The 18,883-nt window shown below is 37.0% G+C and overlaps 1 protein-coding gene and 1 non-coding gene across 4 annotated transcripts in view; both read left to right on the top strand.

Annotated features, from left to right (window-relative positions):
• The window catches only part of FTO (FTO alpha-ketoglutarate dependent dioxygenase), a 243,350-nt gene that overhangs the window by 128,738 nt on the left and 95,729 nt on the right, over positions 1 to 18,883 (top strand). The window lies entirely within an intron of this gene.
• LOC118246623 (U2 spliceosomal RNA) lies at positions 11,159 to 11,352 on the top strand. The gene has a single exon (XR_004778189.1). It is a non-coding gene; the product is annotated as a U2 spliceosomal RNA (small nuclear RNA).

The raw sequence follows: 18,883 nt of genomic DNA, 5'->3' as shown, positions 1-18,883 counted from the left end.
CTTGCTCAGGTTTCTTTTGCTGAGAGTGAATAATGCTAAAGTTCCTTATTTATCCCACAGCTCTTGCAGCTCATTATTTAAAACGAATTGTATAAGAGCTGTGGAAAAAAATGGTTTAATTCCATAAATCAATCTAAACTGATTTCATAAAATGCGAGATGTCTAGTTTAAGGATATTTTGCCATCATTCTGTGTGGAATTCATTATGACCATTGGATGGAAGTAAACTGTCCACACCACTGGCGTTCCTTTGATATTTGTCTCAGCTTTGAAGCTCTGGTGTTTAATATCATTAATCTCAGCTAAAATTCTGGACCTCCATCAATTTTGGGAGCACAACTTAATCCTGCTTATTTATCATTCAGGGCACTCAGGATGGAAATAAATCATTTCACTTCTCTGGTTGGTCTGGACATCACTAAAGCAGTACAAGAAGCTGCTTCAAATAGTAGCTTATAGCTTTTATCATAATGCTTGGATACCTAGCAAAGGGTGCTGGGAATCTAGTAACTCCTTTAGTTTAAAGCTGGCACTTAAAAATGAAATTTCAAATGTAGTGAAATTAAATCAATTTTCACATCAATTACGTGAAGAGATTTAATTAAATGATGTGCTAGATACGTTGCTTCCACATTATTTAGAAAAGGAGGTAAAATGGAGTTAAACACATCATGATCACAGTGAAATCTTCATTGCCTTCTGTTGCTTTTTCCGCCATCTTCTGGTCCAAGTCTCCCAGGCTTCCACCCACTGTTTCTTCTGATGAACGTGCTAACAAAGTTAAGGTGCTATTAATGCATCTGCAGAATTTTCAGCCTCTGGATTGAGATTCTGGCAAAAAATTGTGTGGTCCAAGGAAGTCAGCTTTGAGTGTACCTGATGAAGTTGACTATGGTGCTGATAACTTTGGCATCCTTGCACATAAAATTTTGACCTGCAGGATCATTTCAGAAGTTTTAAAAAGCTGGGGTGTTTTCCCTTGTTGACAGCATAGGGCATGCAAATTACACTTTCTGTTTTCAGCTAATAAGTAAAGGAATTGTAGGAAAAAACAAAGGATTTGGATTGCTATAGTTAAGGCAAGTGTAATAGAAATAAAATCAGTATCATATTCAGGTCCATCACTAAGTGTATGTGTTTATACATAAGATACTCTATATAATTTTTGCAAGGGTTTTAATGTTATGTGCAGGTAACCTTGTAGCTGCCAGTTTGTTTTATTTCTGATGTTGCCTGCTAGTCCCTGAAGCAGATAAACTGGATTTTTTTTTGATCTTCCATTTGCTAGACTTTCGTTATATTGTGGTTACAGTCACAATGTCAGGACATAAAATGTTAAACATCACTGCTCTGAAAGAAGCTTCCATTGTCTTCTACTTTTGGTGCCTGGGGATTCCTTCTAGTCTTGCAGTGGTGGTTCTGTCAGTGTAATATGTCATGAAGCATTTCTCAGTAATGACAGACATTGAATATGAGTGACAGGAACTCTGACCGAGTGAAATGGGTTCAATTACCAGAGATGTAGGGTTACCTGAGATAAAACCAAATGGTCCAATTGTGCTTGGGTTTGACCCTTTGACTCCCAGCTACCCGGCAGCAAAGACAAATGGCTGATTAACCATCCTCTAACCCTCCTTTTCTGTGATAAACTTGTTTGGATTTCCTTGTCTGAATAAAAATCTAAGCGTGGCATGTTTCTAAAAGGAAATATGATAGGAAAACAATGGGTACTGGTGGTAGTCATTTTCTTCCCTTACTGACACAAACCAGAAAGCTGTCATTCTATCTTGGAATGTATCTAGGACATAGTGTCCAGAAATCAATACAAGATAAATGATTGCTCTCTCAACCTCACCTTTCTTCTGCTGCCGCGGTTACGTTGCTCCTGTTCACCTGCAGCCAACCTGACGCCAGAATAAATGAGGGAACCTGCCGTGAAAAGTATCTTCTTAAGGGTTTTTGTGTGAAGGGGTTTTATTGGTTGTATTTTTGGTTGGTTCCTTTTTGGCGTAGGTTTTTTTTGTTGGTGGTGGGAGGGTAGACAGAGGGGTTGCTAGTCAGCACTGAGTGCCGCTTTACACTTGTTCTAGTCCAGTGCCTACAGCTCCCAGATAGAGTTATAGCAAGCTCCCTAATTAAACTGTCGCTGTCTGCCCTCACTTGACTGCCTTTACAAAGTCATTTAACTAACAGACATTCCTGACTATTAAAGCTAGGAGCAGTGTGTCTCCAGTGCTGGAGATAAAATGAATGAAATTTGTTAATCTCCACTGACACTTGATCCTAGATGTTGAACTAATGCTGTTGCACCTGAACTTTTTCTTTATTGTAATTACTTCTCATGTTATTATTTCATATAATAAATTGGAGGAAAATTTCAACAGGTATTAAATTATACGAGTTGATTTATGGATGCTGAGTGAATATGACATTCATCTTGTGTATTCTTCAAAAGCACATTTCAGTGGATGTTCAGGGCTGGATTCGAGGATTGTGCTAATAGAATACTGTAGTAGGATGATGCGTTTCCCTCGTCTGAGAATAATGGCATTTTTAAATCTAAGCCCTTTTAGTAAGGAAGCAAAAAATTGACTTTGTGATTTTATTCATTGTTAATTTAAACAAATATTTTTGAATGAAGATTTAATGCATTTTAAAATAACACATTCTAAGAATTGTATGCAATTGATAAAATTAGCCAAAATTGCGGAGTGGAATTGAGCTCTGTTTGAAGGAACAAACAGAAAAAAAAATGTGTCCCATATTTTCTGTCTACCGAAGTACATATAAACAGCAGTCATTTCACTTCCCTCTCTTGTTTCTGCACAACTTTGCAGACAGATCTGTAAGGGTGCTTACCTCGCATCATGGTGAGGTTACACACAGAGCTGTTGTTTTGAGTACAAGGAGCTATGTACACTTAATGCAATGGTAACACAAGTTTCTGCACCACCTTCTGTGGCATATGTTAGGCTTGTACTTCCAATGCTGTGAGGTTTCTGTGCCGTGTTAGTGTTTTATGTCTGAAAGTGAACAGCAAGCTGAAAAAAACCTTTCTCTTCAGAAAAATCTGTTCTTTAGGAGCTCTTGGATACTTGTCATATGATTCATTGAGAAGTTTGTCCTTAACAGGTGATGGTTTATACTGCATTTGATTCATAGTGAACTGGAAAAATTCCTCACCATTTTCATTGCTAGGTTTTGGTCCTTGTTTCCAGATCAGTGAGAGGTAAGTTTTGAATATTTCTGACTTTTCTGTTTAGTGCACTAATAAAGCTCATTGCTCCTAGGAGCTGTATTTCAGCATCATTTTTCTTGCACAGTAGGAAAGGAAGATGGTTTCCTAGAGTACCTATATTCTCTCTTCCACCCTAGAGATACTTTGACTTCTTATGCTAAAAGTAAATAACAATCCCCCTAGAGCTTGTCACTGTTACAGTTTTGTGAAGTTTGTTATGTAAGGAAGTTATACAGGTAGTTTGAAGGGACAAATTTACTTGAACCTTTCTTGTTTGTCTTCACTAAAACTCGAGTCTTCTGCAGACATCACTTGTGTGTATTGATGCTTTAGGTGCACTGTAACTCAGACTGCTAGACCTCCTAGGTCTCTGACTTTATTTTGGGGGTGAGGTTGGGGTTGAGGGGTGTTTGAGTCTTACTGTGCGTGTTGCAAAGCTGTTTCTAGAGATGCTGAATGTTTGCAACTCTGAAGTCAGTGTTCCTGTAAGTGGCAGGAGCAGCAGGCAACCTGTAATTATTCTGCATAAGTGGCCAAACATTGACCACATGAGTTGTTACTGAAATGGCAGTGCTTGTACATCACTTTGCCATTTCTAACTGATGAGTATCTTTCTTTTCTGCTATGTCCAATTCTTCTGTGTCTGGCAGGCACTTGACCCTTTCATCACAGGTGAAACACTTCTCAGGAATCCGCCTTCTTTCTACATAAGAAGTAATATACATTGAAAATGCAATGGTCTGATGTATCAGATGCCAGTAGTCTTTGAGGTGTCCAGCAGAGATACAGCTTTGTGAAGATAAATGCTGGTTATACTTCTTAACCGTGGTTTTACACCTTACTAAGTCTTCCTAAATGTCTTGTATCTGCTGGATGAAACAGTAAAGCAGTTAATCTTTAATCCTGGAAGTAGTGGATAACCATGAATTACCTGATTCACATCTTTTCTGTATGACTGGTAGTGTACCTGTGCAGCTAATATTACTTTAGGAAAGTGTTCATTGTTCACAAATATCATTCCTACAGCATATAAATAGAGTTTTAGGGAACTTCTGATTGTTAGGTGTTATCTGTCCTCTGTTTTTAGAGTTTGTCCTTTACAGCTAACAACAGCCAACAAAAATCATGTCAGTTTTCTTAAAAGAGGATTTTGGTGATACGGGATTGGATTTCGTGAAATAGGATTGCTCATGATCTTTCCATTCATCCCAGAATGGGCTTGGATATGGTTCTTCTGCTTGCTGTATTTTTACAAGAGAGATTAATACTGAACTTCAGAGTGACTCAGCAAAAAGATACGTGCCTGTCTACACAGCATTCAGAAGGAGACCTACATCTTTGTGAAGATTTCAGAATCTTTCACCTTGTAAAAATAGTCTATTAATTCCTCACACCTTCTGATGTCTATGAATTTACATCCCCAGCACAACTTTTGTGTTGTCATTGTCCCCACTGCAGCAGCAGTCTTCCAGTTGAATGAAAATGGGATATGGATCTGCAAAAGTATAGGCCACTAAGTTTGATGGAGAGTATTCAGAAATGTGTACTGCTTATTCGAAGAAGTACTCTCCGTTTGTTTTGCGTAGTTCATGTGAAGTCTGCCTTGTGTAGAATTTACTGTTTTAAGCAGACATTGTAGCTGGATCCTTAGGGCTATTTACAGAAATTAAATAACCTACAAATTAGAACTTGCAGCACCAAAATCTTGGACATCAATGGCAACCGACAGAGACAGACAAAGAGGAAAAAAAAAGTATGTATCCACATTGCCAATATGGATAATTGCCAATATAGAAATTACCAATACTTAGCAACAAGTATATGCAAGAATTAATAAATGTTTCTACTACTTGTACATAAGCCATGACAACCATTCTGTGACTTGATGGTTCTGCAAAGCACCAGGTGCTAACCTGTGTCTCAGTAGGCAGGTTGCATCCTAGTTTATAGGCTTCAAAGCTGAAGATGAAAATGTAAGAATGAGACTTAGTTTTGTGCTAAAATAGGAGGATCGTTACTTTCAATCAAGTTCAGTTTTCTAAATTTAGCTGAATTTTTCTGTCTGAGGTATTGATGAAAATTGTCTTCTGTTCTTAAGAATTCTCCTGAATATTATATTAAAAGGTAATAAATGTAATCCTGAGCTTAAATGTGATTGACTATAGTCATTTCTATCATTCTTCTTTTGTATAAAGTGCTGGAAAGGGAAAAAATGCAGAACAAAGCTGTGTGCAAATTATTATATTTGAGTTCTGTCCTGTCAATAAGGTTGGCTAATCTGTAACTATTTCAGGAGATACTTTTGCTCATAGTCATGAAGCATTAAGATTTATTGTTTGTGGCATGTCCTTGCTGCTCAAGTGGTACACAGCCAGTTTTTGCAGGTGTAGTTTTGTTCCCAATGAAGTCGGTTGCAAAAATTCTTTGGCTTTTGTAGATGGTCCATCATGTAAAAGTTTAAACGTGACAGGGAAAGAATAAGATTGAAGGAGTAGTAAACTGGTGGGGGAGATACCTGTTTTAATACAAGTATCATTTTTATATCAAATGTGTATTTAAGAAGGATACAAATCTAAAAATTACATGTGACTGGTAGGTAGAACTACCTAACTTTATTGAGAAATAAGATACCTTGGTGACTTAGAGTAACTCAAAATATTGTAACTGTTGGAAGCTGTTCTGGAAATGATGTTAGCTAAAACTTCCTGAATATCAATGCATACCTACTATTTCTAGGAGGTAGCGATATGTTTGCATATCATAAACTTTTGTGAAAGTATGCAGTCCATCTTGTGGGAGCTAATTGGCATAATGTTGATATTACTGTTCTGTGAATCAATAGCAAATAACCTCTACATTTCCTTAGCACTTCTAGTGAGAGTGACGTTTCATTTCACGGACTCTAAAGAAGCCCTGCAGTCCTAGGAAAATTCTGTGCTTTATCAGCACTTGGGTAAAGTTGAATTCATTTCATTAAGGGGCTGCTGTAAATGCTGTGAGCGTAGCCCTCAGCCTCGGCTAGGATGGGGGAGTTTTGTCCTTGCAGGCACTTTGGTGGTCGTCAGCCTGCAGGCTGGAGCAGCTCTCCTCTGACGGGTCTGTGGGTATCTGTAAAGGCGTGCAATTCTGCTAATTCTCGTTTCAAAATAATGCTGTTGCTTTAAATCTGCACTTCTCGCATTTCATCTGTGTAAATAAAGCTCCTCCTGCAAGGCAGCCAGGAAAACATATGATACCATTTGCGATTGCAGAATGTGGCATGCTGTTCTTCTGTAATTATAATGGCCTGAGCAGTGTGGGGTTGGTTAGCCTTCCTTAACAATCATTAATCTATCGAGTCTTAGTTCCAGTGGCCCATCTTGGAGAACAGCAGTCCTTGGCGTGAGGCACCTTGGGCTGTGAGGTTGTTTTGAGCGAGGGATAGCCTTGTTTGTTACATGCTGCTGCTCGCCAGTCCCCAGGGAGCCCGGGAAGAGGTTTTTTCCTTGTCTTGATAGCTGCTTGCCCTCTCCCTCCCTCTCTAGCTTGTCCCTTTATTTCTCCTTGTTGTGAAAGTTTTTTTCTGTGTGACTGGGAGTCTGTTTAGCAGACCATATTGCAAGTGAAGGTGCATCGTTTGTTGCCTGATTTTGGCAACGCTGGGCAGTCAGCTGGGATGTAATTAAGACTCTGAGAACAGGCTGTCTTCTCCACAGGAAGGGCATGTTAGATGTTGCTGGGATTTGGGGCTGTCAGTTTGGCCAAGGCTGGAAACTGAGAGCTAGGGACAGTGATCTTTTCTTTCATTTATAATCCCTTTATGTACAGTGTATGCACTTGGCAAAGTTTACATATAACCTAGTGGCTGGAGCTTACAAGCCAGTGCGGCTGAATTAGCATATGTTACATGTATATTTTAGTAATATTTTAAAGCAAGTGCAAATTTCCAAAGTGAATTATGCATGTATGACAGAAATAGGGTTGTGTTGCATTGGGTGTCAAATCCCACAACTTTTTGTCAAGACCATGGATTTTACATTAAAAAGGCAGAGAGACTAAACGAGGTAAAACAGTTTTAATTTTTAACAGTTTGGTCCAGCCCAAGGAACTGCTCTCTGACAGTTATAACTGACATTTGAATAATTGGATTAATTCAGAGAGGGGCAAATCCTGTATTGATGGCTGTGCTTGCTCTATATGTTTTTTTAACTTAGGGATGGAGCCAAATGGTTCAATTATTTAAAGGGTGCATCGTGTAGCATAAAATACTGTGGTTTGGAAACTTTGGTCTAAATTGAAGGAGGAAAAATATTTGCGTTATTTCATTCTTTACATTTAAAGGCTTAAGAAAAAAATCACACATTTTATTGTTTTGTTCTTTTTAAGCCAATGTAAAGAAAACTGAGATGGAAATTTTCATTTGTGGCCCAAAGCATCAGCAATGGAGATGAGCACAGTTTAGTCAACTAGATTCCAGCCTTTTTTTTTTCTTTACAGACGTGTAAACCCTCAGTAATAATCACATTACTCTGCAATTGCAGAATATTCAATTAATGCTATCACATGAAGTATCTCTTCGAGTTTTATTAGACCACTATTAAACTCTTCTTTTATTTACACTTTTGGTCTTTCCATGAGAAAATTAATATTTAAAAAAGCAAATGGTTTTACTGTGCTGCAGACCAAGGATAGGAAGGCTCACTGTTGTCAGAGGCAGTTGAGAACACTGGCTTGGTTCTGGCTGTTTACCCAGCAGGACGTTAATAGTATTAACACTCGAGAAAAAAGTGTTGATTCACAGCTTATGATATTAACACCCTGTAAGTGAAGTATGAAACATGCCTATGAAATGCCACGTGCATATAGAGATGCGTGTGTGAGTTAAGACAAGTTGAAGTGCTTTGTAGAATTATTTTTAAACTGTTACCTTGGTTTCTATTACTTCACTGAAATATTTTTATTTTGCAAAACAAACCAATTACATCTTTCCTAAGCGTTCTTATCTGCCATACTGGATTTACATGTGACATCATCAAAAATTCTTCTGACATAATTTAGTTTCCAAAAAGAAAGTCTGTTGCATACGGTGCTGCCACTGTAGATTGCAAGGAAGCATACTCTTTAAGTTAATTTTGTACATTGCAGTCCTGAAGAGTTCCTGTACATTCCTGAATGCTTTATCATTTGCTTGCAAACAAGGCAGTCCAGCTTTCTTGTATCCAGACTTGCAGTCCTCAGGGAATTCTCAAAGCCTTTTAAAATTATAGGATTTTTTAGTGTTTTTTTTTCTTTTTTCTGGGGCAGTCTAAGTAAGTCCCAGGAGTGAAGTTGCCATCTGTCCTCTATATTAAAAGAATCTTCTATATTATATACCTGATGGTCTTGTCCCAGAGATAAATGTTGATAATTAAAAGGACAGCATTTGTCTTTTTTTTTTTTCTGAATAAAAATTCATTCTTATGAACAGTTACAACCCTGTGAGCTATTTTAGGTTCTTTAAACTCATGTTTTCTTGCCTGATACTTTTTTTTTCCATATCAAAGTTTTTGTAACTATTGGCAAGTATATTGAATAGTTTCATAACTTAAGCATGTGCATGTGTAATTTAAGGAAGGCTTCAGCAAGGCTGAAAACATTCTGTAGAATAACAGATAAATTATTATAAAGAAGTCTTTCTTGTGGTAGAGAGGAGGGAAGGCAGCAAGTCAAGAAGGAGAGATTTTGTTGAGCCAGACACCTGTTTTGGGATTATTTCCTCCATAAAAATTGCAAGTTAGGGACTCTGCCTTCCTTCCCCCTTCAGGAAAGCAGCCTATTTCTTTGTACAAACTTCCTTCCACAGTACATATTTGCTTAGGAACAATTCTGCATCTTTACACCTCGGCTGCAGCTCATTAGTGCCCAGAGTTGCTCCCAGTGGTCCTCTGTTCAGCGACTATCAGTGCATGTGCGTCATGAATACAAAGTACCTGCACTCCGAACACCACGTTCGTGCAAGTCAAGAATAATTTGTAAGTAGCATGTATGCTTGTGGTTTCAATACTGTCTCTGTTTGTTGTTTTAATACAATAATGTGAAGAAGAACGTGTCTGTCAGTAAGAACAATGAAGGGGGAAAAAATGGGTGTTGAAGTGTAGCTATAAAACTCCCTTGTGCTGCTCTCCTTCCCCATGGCAAGCAGCACTATGCCAGCTCAGACCAAAGATCTTCCCAGCTCAGTGTTGGGCAGGGATGGACAACAGCAGGTACCAAAAGAAGAAAATGAGCATAAGAGAAGCATATAGTGATTCTCTCTCTGGGTATTGATCCAGCTTCAGTGACTGGGGGCTAATTTGTGCTGCAAAGATTATATTTTTGCATTTAATGGTTCTGCACAGGTATTTTTCTCAGTGAAATTGCACAATCATTTTTGACTTGTGTTGGCTTTTAATACTTACAAAAGATTCTGTATTTTAAAAAAAATCTATTTCCTTTTGCTCGTTTGTTTCTTATATTAGGAAATAGTGAAAAGTAATTCCCTTAGTAAGTTTTTTCATTCAGTCATGATTTTATCAAGTTCCATTGTGTCTCCTTACTGTGATAACTTTTTTATGCTAAGCAGTCTTACTGTATTTAATCATTCTTCAGAAGAAGCCCTTTCCTTATCTTTGATCATGCTGTTTGATCTTCTTTCTGCCTTTCTTAATTCCAGTATGTCTGCCTTGAGGATGGAAACCAAAACTGTGTAGTTCTTCATGCTTTGGCATCTAACCTTTAGAAAAACATCACTGTGTTCATATAAATCAGTTTGTTTTACTTCCTCAGTTGAATGTTTTTTTGTTTCTACTTTGGTTATAACAACCTGTGTATTTTTTGTGAAGTGAAATGTAGGAATTGCCATAAATGTTTTTTTGTAATAAGTATTTTCCAATTAAGTAGATGTCTAGCATCTCCAGACGTAAAATTTTATCTTCATTTAGTTGTGTACACCATTGAATGTAGAAGGTAGAACTGAAGTCAGATCAGCGTTTATTTAACTGCCATGGGAAGAGAAGGAAGATATTCATGGTCTCTGCTAGGCAGAGTTCTGGTATCATGGGATCAGTGCATATGCAAAGGAACTCCAAGTATCTTTTCTAAACTGAGGTTGTATTTTGTCTGGACTACCACAGAAAACTTATGGAGAAGTTAATTTTTAGAGCTGTGTCAGCAAGACTTCTCCTTATATATAGGCCACTGAAGAGGTATATAGACCTTTGTGTTAATATTTAGAAAGCTTCTTTGCGTACAGTGACGTAATTTCATTTTAGTGCCAGACTATCAGAAATCAATAGTTCCAGAATGACTGGAAAACTTCTCTCCTGTGAACATATTTCTGTCACCAAGCCAGCCTATTGTTAAGCTAGCAGCTATTATTAAGTATTAGCAACTGAAGATTGCCTTTTGGTACATTTCTTTGCTTTTCTGGGAGGATGAAATATTAAAAATGTTAATGATTTACAAGTCTTACGAGGAGCGGCTGAGGGAGCTGGGATTGTTCAGCCTGGAGAAGAGGAGGCTCAGGGGCGACCTTATCGCTCTCTACAGGTACCTTAAAGGAGGCTGTAGCGAGGTGGGGGTTGGTCTGTTCTCCCACGTGCCTGGTGACAGGACGAGGGGGAGTGGGCTAAAGTTGCACCAGGGGAGGTTTAGGTTGGATATTAGGAAAAACTTCTTTACCGAAAGGGTTGCTAGGCATTGGAATGGGCTGCCCAGGGAAGTGGTTGAGTCACCATCCCTGGAGGTCTTTAAAAGATGTTTAGATTTAGAGCTTAGTGATACGGTTTAGTGAAGGACTTGTTAGTGTTAGGTCAGAGGTTGGACTTGGTGATCTTGGAGGTCTCTTCCAACCTAGACGATTCTGTGATTCTGTGTGATTTGTAAGGTATGGAAGTGTACTAATGCTCATAGGTGCTTTGTCTAATTGCTTCTTGGCCTTTTGGCTAAGATCAAGTGTAGTATCAGTTCTTAGCAGTTTCATATCTGATACATCATCAGTGAGAGGATTTCACATTAAATGGATTCTGTGGTTGCCTTATGTGGTCAGTTACTAAATTTTAAGTTAATCACTTCATGAAAATGATTATATGAAGACAAAATATTTTACATGGTCCTTAATGGCACAGCAAGAGTCAAATGTATGCTGTATATAGATACACTATTCAAAAGGAAAATGACTGACACACACTATGTTGAATGATCCCATATCCCTGTGCCACCTGACAAAGAATGCATCACATCACACGTGCCAGCCCACACCTTCCTCGTGTAGATAAGGCAGAAAGAAGAAAACTGACTTAGTGAAATTACGGAGGAAGTTGCTGCTGGGCAGCCTAACTCCAGTTGAATGTTGGACAGGACACAGGGTCTGTAAAAGAAAGTTCCATGGGATTTTTGACGGCTTTTGGATATGGTGTGGTTTTGTTTTTTTTGTTAGGCCAGATCTTCGGTCATTTGGGGCACCATACATGAAGGCTAAGGTTAGTCTGGTATGTGCCATTTAGTAGAAGTGACTTAAAATTTCTCTGCATGATTGCTATGACTTTAAGACCCAAATACTACTCCCAGCATGTTTTTATTTCAGAGTTGGTTGTTTGCATTATTCCTTCTCTAGGCTAAGGAGAGACAAAGAACTACTTACATTTCATTCATTCCAGTTAGTTGTTTTCAGTTGTATGTGTGTGTGCCCTCTGGTGGTACAGCAAAGCTATAAATCCTGAGATAATGCTAGCTCAGTGATACCCTGTCACTTTTTTCAGGTCATCTCAAAGTCTTGATGATACCCTTGATGGAAATTATGATAAAAAAGGCAAGCATCTTCATGCTGCGTTATTTAGGGTTGTTTGTATATCCATCTTAAGCACCTTTCCTTCAGTTCAGTAATGTCTACATTAATGTTTAGAAGCCCTGCTAGACCCCCAGGTTTGAGATTTGATTTTGGATATTCTACAGTGGTTTTGCAGTTTACATGCTGGCCCCCAGGATGGAAAATCCATCAGTAACAGACTTGCATTTCTCTTTGCCTGAATTTGTTTTCTTCTATACCTATCTTCTTCCTCTACTGCTAAGGACAGGAGTCGAGGCTTGAAAAAGGATCTATTAATAATTGAACTGATTCTCAGAGGTGTCAGAATGAAGAGTACTTCAAGATCAAGTCTTAATTTTGTGTGGATTTACCTGGAACTAAAAATATTGAGGTCACATTCTTCCTGAAGTATGAAAGTGTAGGAGGGAAATAAACCAATTGCACATGGAAAGTAAAAAGAGACCATATGTAAAGTTTAAAAGCCACTGGAAAAAAAAAAGTATGTAGAGTATGTATATGTGTCTGTGTGTGTATATATATAAAAACAGAAAAATATTATTCAATAGAAAGATGTCTATGTATTTTAGAAGATATTGCTAGCAGTTGTATGAAAATATGAATTCAAATACAGGATACAACTACAGAATACAGTGTAACACACCTTATAATTGCTTTGGAGGTTCATTTTCAGATTGCTGACTAGCAATTTTGGCTGTGGTGAGTTTGCCACTGACACATGTACAAGAGGCATATGTTAGATAGTGATAAGTGGTTCGCTTCAAATATCATTCTTTAGCTTCTTAAGAGCTCCTTGGTCAACTACTGATACCATGTTGTTAGTCTGTGTATGGTAATAATCCCTCATGATGAATGATCTTCCAGAGTGCATACAGAATTCGTAGTCTTTCTTTAAATCATCCTTTGCAGGCTTTCCTTTACACAAGATGCATAACAGAATGGGGAGTCATTTGTGATTATAGAAAACTTTATCAAAAACTCCTGTTCCCCAATAGTTACTAATGCACTAGGCTTTGTTACCTGAACATTTTCCATTCATTAATATTGATTACTGAAGAAGGTTTCATCCCTGTTAATAGGGGACACGTTTTAAATTTTGGATCATTAATGTTTAACTAGGTTTTAATTGTTAAATGTTACAAATTTATGCAGGTAAAGATTCAATTTCTTCAATTAATTTACATTTACACATTCGAAGATGTTTCACTAAGGCTATTCTCATAAAACGTTAAGGGTCCCAGAAGGATCTCTGTTTTTTTAATTCTTTTCATTTTATCCCTGCTACTGTCTCCGTATTTTGTCTTTGAAATTGCTAGACTTTTTTCCACGTGGTACTTAATAACATTTCTTTTAGCTTTTTAGGCAGAGGTTTGTTTCAACAGATTTATGTAGAAAGAATAAAGTGAAATCTAAAAATGTGTGAATGAATTCTAAATTTGTTTTGCAAATCTGGGAATTGATAATCTTCTCCATTATGCACATGTGGGGAAAAAAAGTAACTGCCTATTTCATGGAACAAGCAAGTCAAGCAAAGAAACAATTCCTGGGAACACTTTTCCATCTCCGCAGGTTCCAGAAGCCCAAATGAAAACAGGTAAAGTTAAGTTTGATATTTTATTGCGTCCTCTGAGGAAAATCCATAAAGATTGTGCTCTTATGTATTCCTTTATCTGAGTTGGGTATTTCTCTGGAAGTGTGTTATCTTGGGTGTAGCCATTTTATATAAATATAACATATGAATGTGTAGGGTAAGTTTCTAAAAGTTCAGTAGGAAGTTACTTAAACTAGTAACTTAATACTGACTTGTATGATGTTAAGGTAAAATACAATATGTGGCAAGGACAAGAGAGACAGAAATAAGGAACATCACTGACTGTTATGAACAAGAGGAAGAATATGTCTTACAACATTAAATTTCACAGAGAAAGGAGACAAATTTCTTAATTTTCTTGGAAACAATCTGATCAGCTCATAATTGCATATGTCCACTCCTAAATAAATTGCTAGAGTAAACAGTTTGTATGTTCTTGTATGTTCATCTTGTATTCTAAAGTAGTCTTCTGAAACTTAAGTCAGTAGTTTTAAACTGGCATTCAGTGGATGTAGGAAAAATAAAAGTTGAAGTGGTGGTTGAAGAAGCTGAGATCTAAAGTTATTTATTTATTTATTTTGATAATAAACATCAGTGTTTTGGGGGAGCTTTGCCAATAAGGATTGAAAACTGAGAGAAAAGAGAAGAAAAAAAGGAAAAGAAAATGTGTGAAGGGCAAGGTTAGTAGTTAGCTGACACAAAGTATGATCAAAAGGACGTGTTACTGGAATATATTGACCATTAAGGAACAAAAGTGTGTACGTTTCTTGGGGGTAACTTGACTTGTGTTATGAAAAGCAGTTTTTGCCAGAAGATAATGTTTTTCTTGGTAAAGATTCATCCTGTCAGATAGTATTGATTTTAATTGTGTACAAAGTATTACATAAAAAATGGCAGCTCCACTGTGATGCCAGTTACCAGTTGGTGGTTAGCAGACTTTGGGCAGAACTGTTGGCTTCAGGGCTGGCAGCATTCAGAATTGTACTTAGTGGTTTGAGAGGGAGAGACTCTCATCTGAAAATGTGATGACTTGTTAATGGGGGCGGGGGAGGAGGTCTTCACTGGGTCAATTGCTTGACTTGCTGTTAGTAGTTGTCTATACTAAAAAACAAAACAAAAAAAAACAGGCAAACAAAACTACAGAGTTTTGTTTTAATATACATAAGAAATCGAGCTATGCTGGAAAGTGATGTAAATTATCTCAGAGTTTAAAAACTACAAGGATTCAAAACATATATATTTCCCCCATTAAAAGAAAAGTTCTTATTCAGCATTTCAGTGAAGCATTTGCATGTTTAAGATTCTGCGTCTGTCCATCACCAAATGCACACATGATTTTATGCCTTTGATTCTGAGCTTAAGACAGAAAACAATCTGATTTCCAAGAAGGAAGGTCTTTCATATTAGAGCATCATGTTAGTCGTGGCTTCTGCTAATGTGAAAATAAGAATATTTACTGCATAGGGATTGAGATCTACACATAAAATATCTATGAAGGAAATAAATATTTAAAAATGCAAGCACTAAAGTTACGTTGGCACATCAAAATAGGGTCAGAGGCTGGTTCTTCCTTTAGAAGTGTCAGTGTTGTGATGCATATTATTGCATTCACTGAACCTTTCATGAAAAAGTAGTTACTGTTGCTTTTTTTCCAATGGAGAAAAAAAAAACAGTTCTTTTTTATTTCAAAAGATCACAAAAGATCATAAGATTTCTGTAAATAGTAATATATAAGGCTTTCAGTCTTAAGAGAAAATGGAAGTTTTCAGAGAGATGATTTATTCTATCCAGACCTCACAGAAGAGACACCAGAATAACATCTGCCTGGCAAGTTAATTCATGTTTCTTTTAATGAAGATAATTTCTTTAAAATGAGCAACGAAACAGTAGTGCTTCAGCAAGATAAACATATATTTTTTTCTAGTTGATCCATGTCTAATACCAAAATGTTGAAGAGTATACTTCAATCTTTATGTATTTAGCCTTAGTGCACAAAAGAAAGAGGTGTGCAACATGATGTATTGGAAGCCAGGAATTTCTGCAGTCTCAGAAGCCTGCTATCATCAGCTCAGATCCCTGCTTGTTCTAGGTAGCATAAAGGATGCCAGAGGATAACAAACCCTTGTTTCAAAACCTTCATGCACCTAATATTGGTGATCGTATGTGTAGGGCTTTTTTAAGGTAGAGTAATGAGAATGATAGCACTTGCAGGTAATCCTATTGCTTTCTTGTTTATAATGGCGCAACAAAGAGAACTTGGATCTACTTCCTGACTTTGCATATTCCCCCATAACGGTTTGTGCCTTAAGAGCAGAATATGTCCTGGTTTCAGCTTTTGTTTAGAAGATCATTGATTTTTATACAGAATCAAAGTGTATACTATGTGTTAATTTTCTGTACATAGTTATTTCCTGGTAGTGATGTCTAGATGCAAAAAAGCAAGAGGAATGCAGGTCATTAACGAGACATAAAATAAGGGATACAGATTTTTGAGGAACCTAAATGAGAATTTCACCTGTGTCCAGTACTCAAGCTTGATGTATACTGAGTACCTGTAGTTAAATGTTGAGTAATCTGAATTTCTGGTGACCTGGTTGGGAGCTGGACTTGTTTCAGATGTGTCTCCGATCGCTTTACCAACTTCCAGGTTTCTGACGTAAATTACATATGGGTTTGTATAAATGGGAATAGCTTGTACTCTTCCCTCAACTTGTTCTCCTGCCTTCAGAACTGCTGATAGGTTAAACATGCTTTGAGCTGCGCTATTCCTTAGAATTTGCTCTAATCCAGGTTTTAAATTCTAAGACACACAATGAGAAGATGAGAAACGGTTTATCACGGAGTGGCCTCCTCAAGTTAAACCGGAATGTAGTTAGGCTGATGCTGTTTGTGGTGTCAACAAAACAATTTCAGAAAAAATAATCCGTAGATGCTGTGGAATTAGATATTATTTTTAAGCAAATAGTAACTTCATAGATGTCATATATATATATGTGTATGTATATATATACACACACACACACACACACAGCAAACTGTGTAAGATGCAAAAACTGGTGGCTGAATTTCCCTGTTAAACCTTGTAAGGGGACTTGTTAGTGTCAGCCAGATTAGGGGAAAGCAGAATAATAAATTCATATGTTTTGTAAGTAATTATCTAAGAGACTAATAAAGAAAATTAAGACCTCAGAAGATGTGAAAATGATTCACATTTCAATTATTTTCTTGGTTCTGAAAAGCTGGTACCTTGGTGCTGTTTGGGTTCATTTCATAGTGAAATGTGTAAATGTCATTGTCTTTTCATTTTTTAGCAAAGCAACAAGTGCACATCATTCCTTCCTCAGTGCATTTCTAAAGAGAACAATATTTAATTCAAGTCAAATGGTAATTAGCAGCCTACAGGTACTGAGGGCATCAGTCTATACAATGTTTATATCAGCGTTATTCTGAAAAAATATTCAATAATATCCTCAACTGTTTGTTTAATATAAAATATCGACATGCTTCTGCATTCTTTTACAAAGTTCTGTTCATCAGCTTGTTGAACCTTCATCAGTCACATGCAACCTAACAAGTGAATAGAAATGTAATTGGATACAAAGAATAGTCTAGCAAAGTGTAAATGTACACGCAAAACCTAACATATTAGCTGCTTCATGGCAGTAGATATAAATTTCAGTGCCTTCTGCCCACCTATAAAAGCCTGCACAATTGGCTTGGAAAGACAAGTATGCAGAAGGTGAACTCTATCAAATACTGAGTGAACAGATAAGGTAATTAAAAGCTAGGATTCTTGGCAGATAGAAATGTACGATTGCTTCCTTAAAGTTGTACACTAATAGAGGTTATGTGCATACTATTTGCATGTAATGGAAATAAATTCATACATTGTAACTGGTGTCTTAAGTTACTGAGGGTGATACTGGGAATACAGAATCCTGCATTTGTATGTCTTTTTCCTGACTATCTGCATACACTTAAATATGCTTTATCAATGCAATTCATAGTTTTGTGTTTGTGTCCAGGCTCTGATATTTTAGCCCTTTCTGTTAAAAATGTTTGAATGAAAATTAAATATATTTTAAGTTCTTGAAGACCCAAGAGAGTTGATTTCTCATCTTTCCACTGTACTCACTATATTTTGATTAGTCCCCCAAACTTAGCTGTAGTGAACATGTTTGCATAGGCAGAGATAGAAATAAATACAGTATCTCTTCTTAAGACTGCAGTCTCTACTGAAAATAAAAAGGCAGACTCTGATTGCACTGTTATGACATGAGTTCTGAGTCCAGACAGTTCAGACAGGTCTGCCTAAAACTATAATCAAGTTGATTTTATTGCATGGGTATTCTAATTTCCAATTTGGGATTTGGCTACATAATCGCTAGTAGGGTATGTCTAATCTTGAGACCCAAAGTCTTTGTGTAAACTCTGGGTTTTCCCCCATATGTCTCTGCTAAACTGAGAAGTGTCTTCTGGCTGAGTTTGCAGAGACATTACATTACTGAGTAAATCAATACAGCGCTGTTATGTCACTGTATCTTTTTCAAAGACCAGCTCAAATTTTGTATGCTGTAGCTTTGATCCCTTTCATTTAATTCTAAGTACACTTGTTATTATAGTAACTGTTGTTTGTATGTTATTTTAGCTTTTTACTTAAGTAGCTATTTAGCAATTTAAATGAAAATGTAATTAGGTTACATCTGTTTTACATGCATGTAATACCACGCAGATGTAAACTTATATTAAAGCCATATTTTCTTTTTGGCCAAAAGACATAAGAATAAAATTGTAGCAATCATGCAATACATCTTTTTATTTAATAGTGTACACAAGATGTATTCCAATGTTTATGTTGTGATGGTAACAGCCCTTTCTATTTTTACGGGAGACAGCATGGGAAGCTAATTGATACAGCCTTTTATTTTAGTCGTACAAGGACACGTACACTGTTACACTGGTGTAAATCCAACGGCGCTCTGTTGAAGTTAGTTAAAATTCTTTACCAAACTCATCCATTTACGTAACTCAGTCGTTTTGGAGCCAAATCCCACTCTAAAGGTCTCCACAGAAATAAAGCATCTTTGTGGGTTCACACCGTTACGAATGAAAGTGATATTTGGCTTTCAATAGCTTTATTATGAAGATGAACTTCCTGCTGGACTGATCTTACAAGGTGCTGAGTGCCCTCAGCTATCATTGAGCTTGGTAGGTTTTTATGCTCTGGAAGGAG

Source organism: Cygnus atratus, chromosome 12, assembly GCF_013377495.2.
Source record: "Cygnus atratus isolate AKBS03 ecotype Queensland, Australia chromosome 12, CAtr_DNAZoo_HiC_assembly, whole genome shotgun sequence".
NCBI classification, from domain to species: Eukaryota; Metazoa; Chordata; class Aves; order Anseriformes; family Anatidae; genus Cygnus; species Cygnus atratus.
Note: the sequence above shows the minus strand (reverse complement) of the source record. Positions and strands in the feature narration are given on the sequence as shown.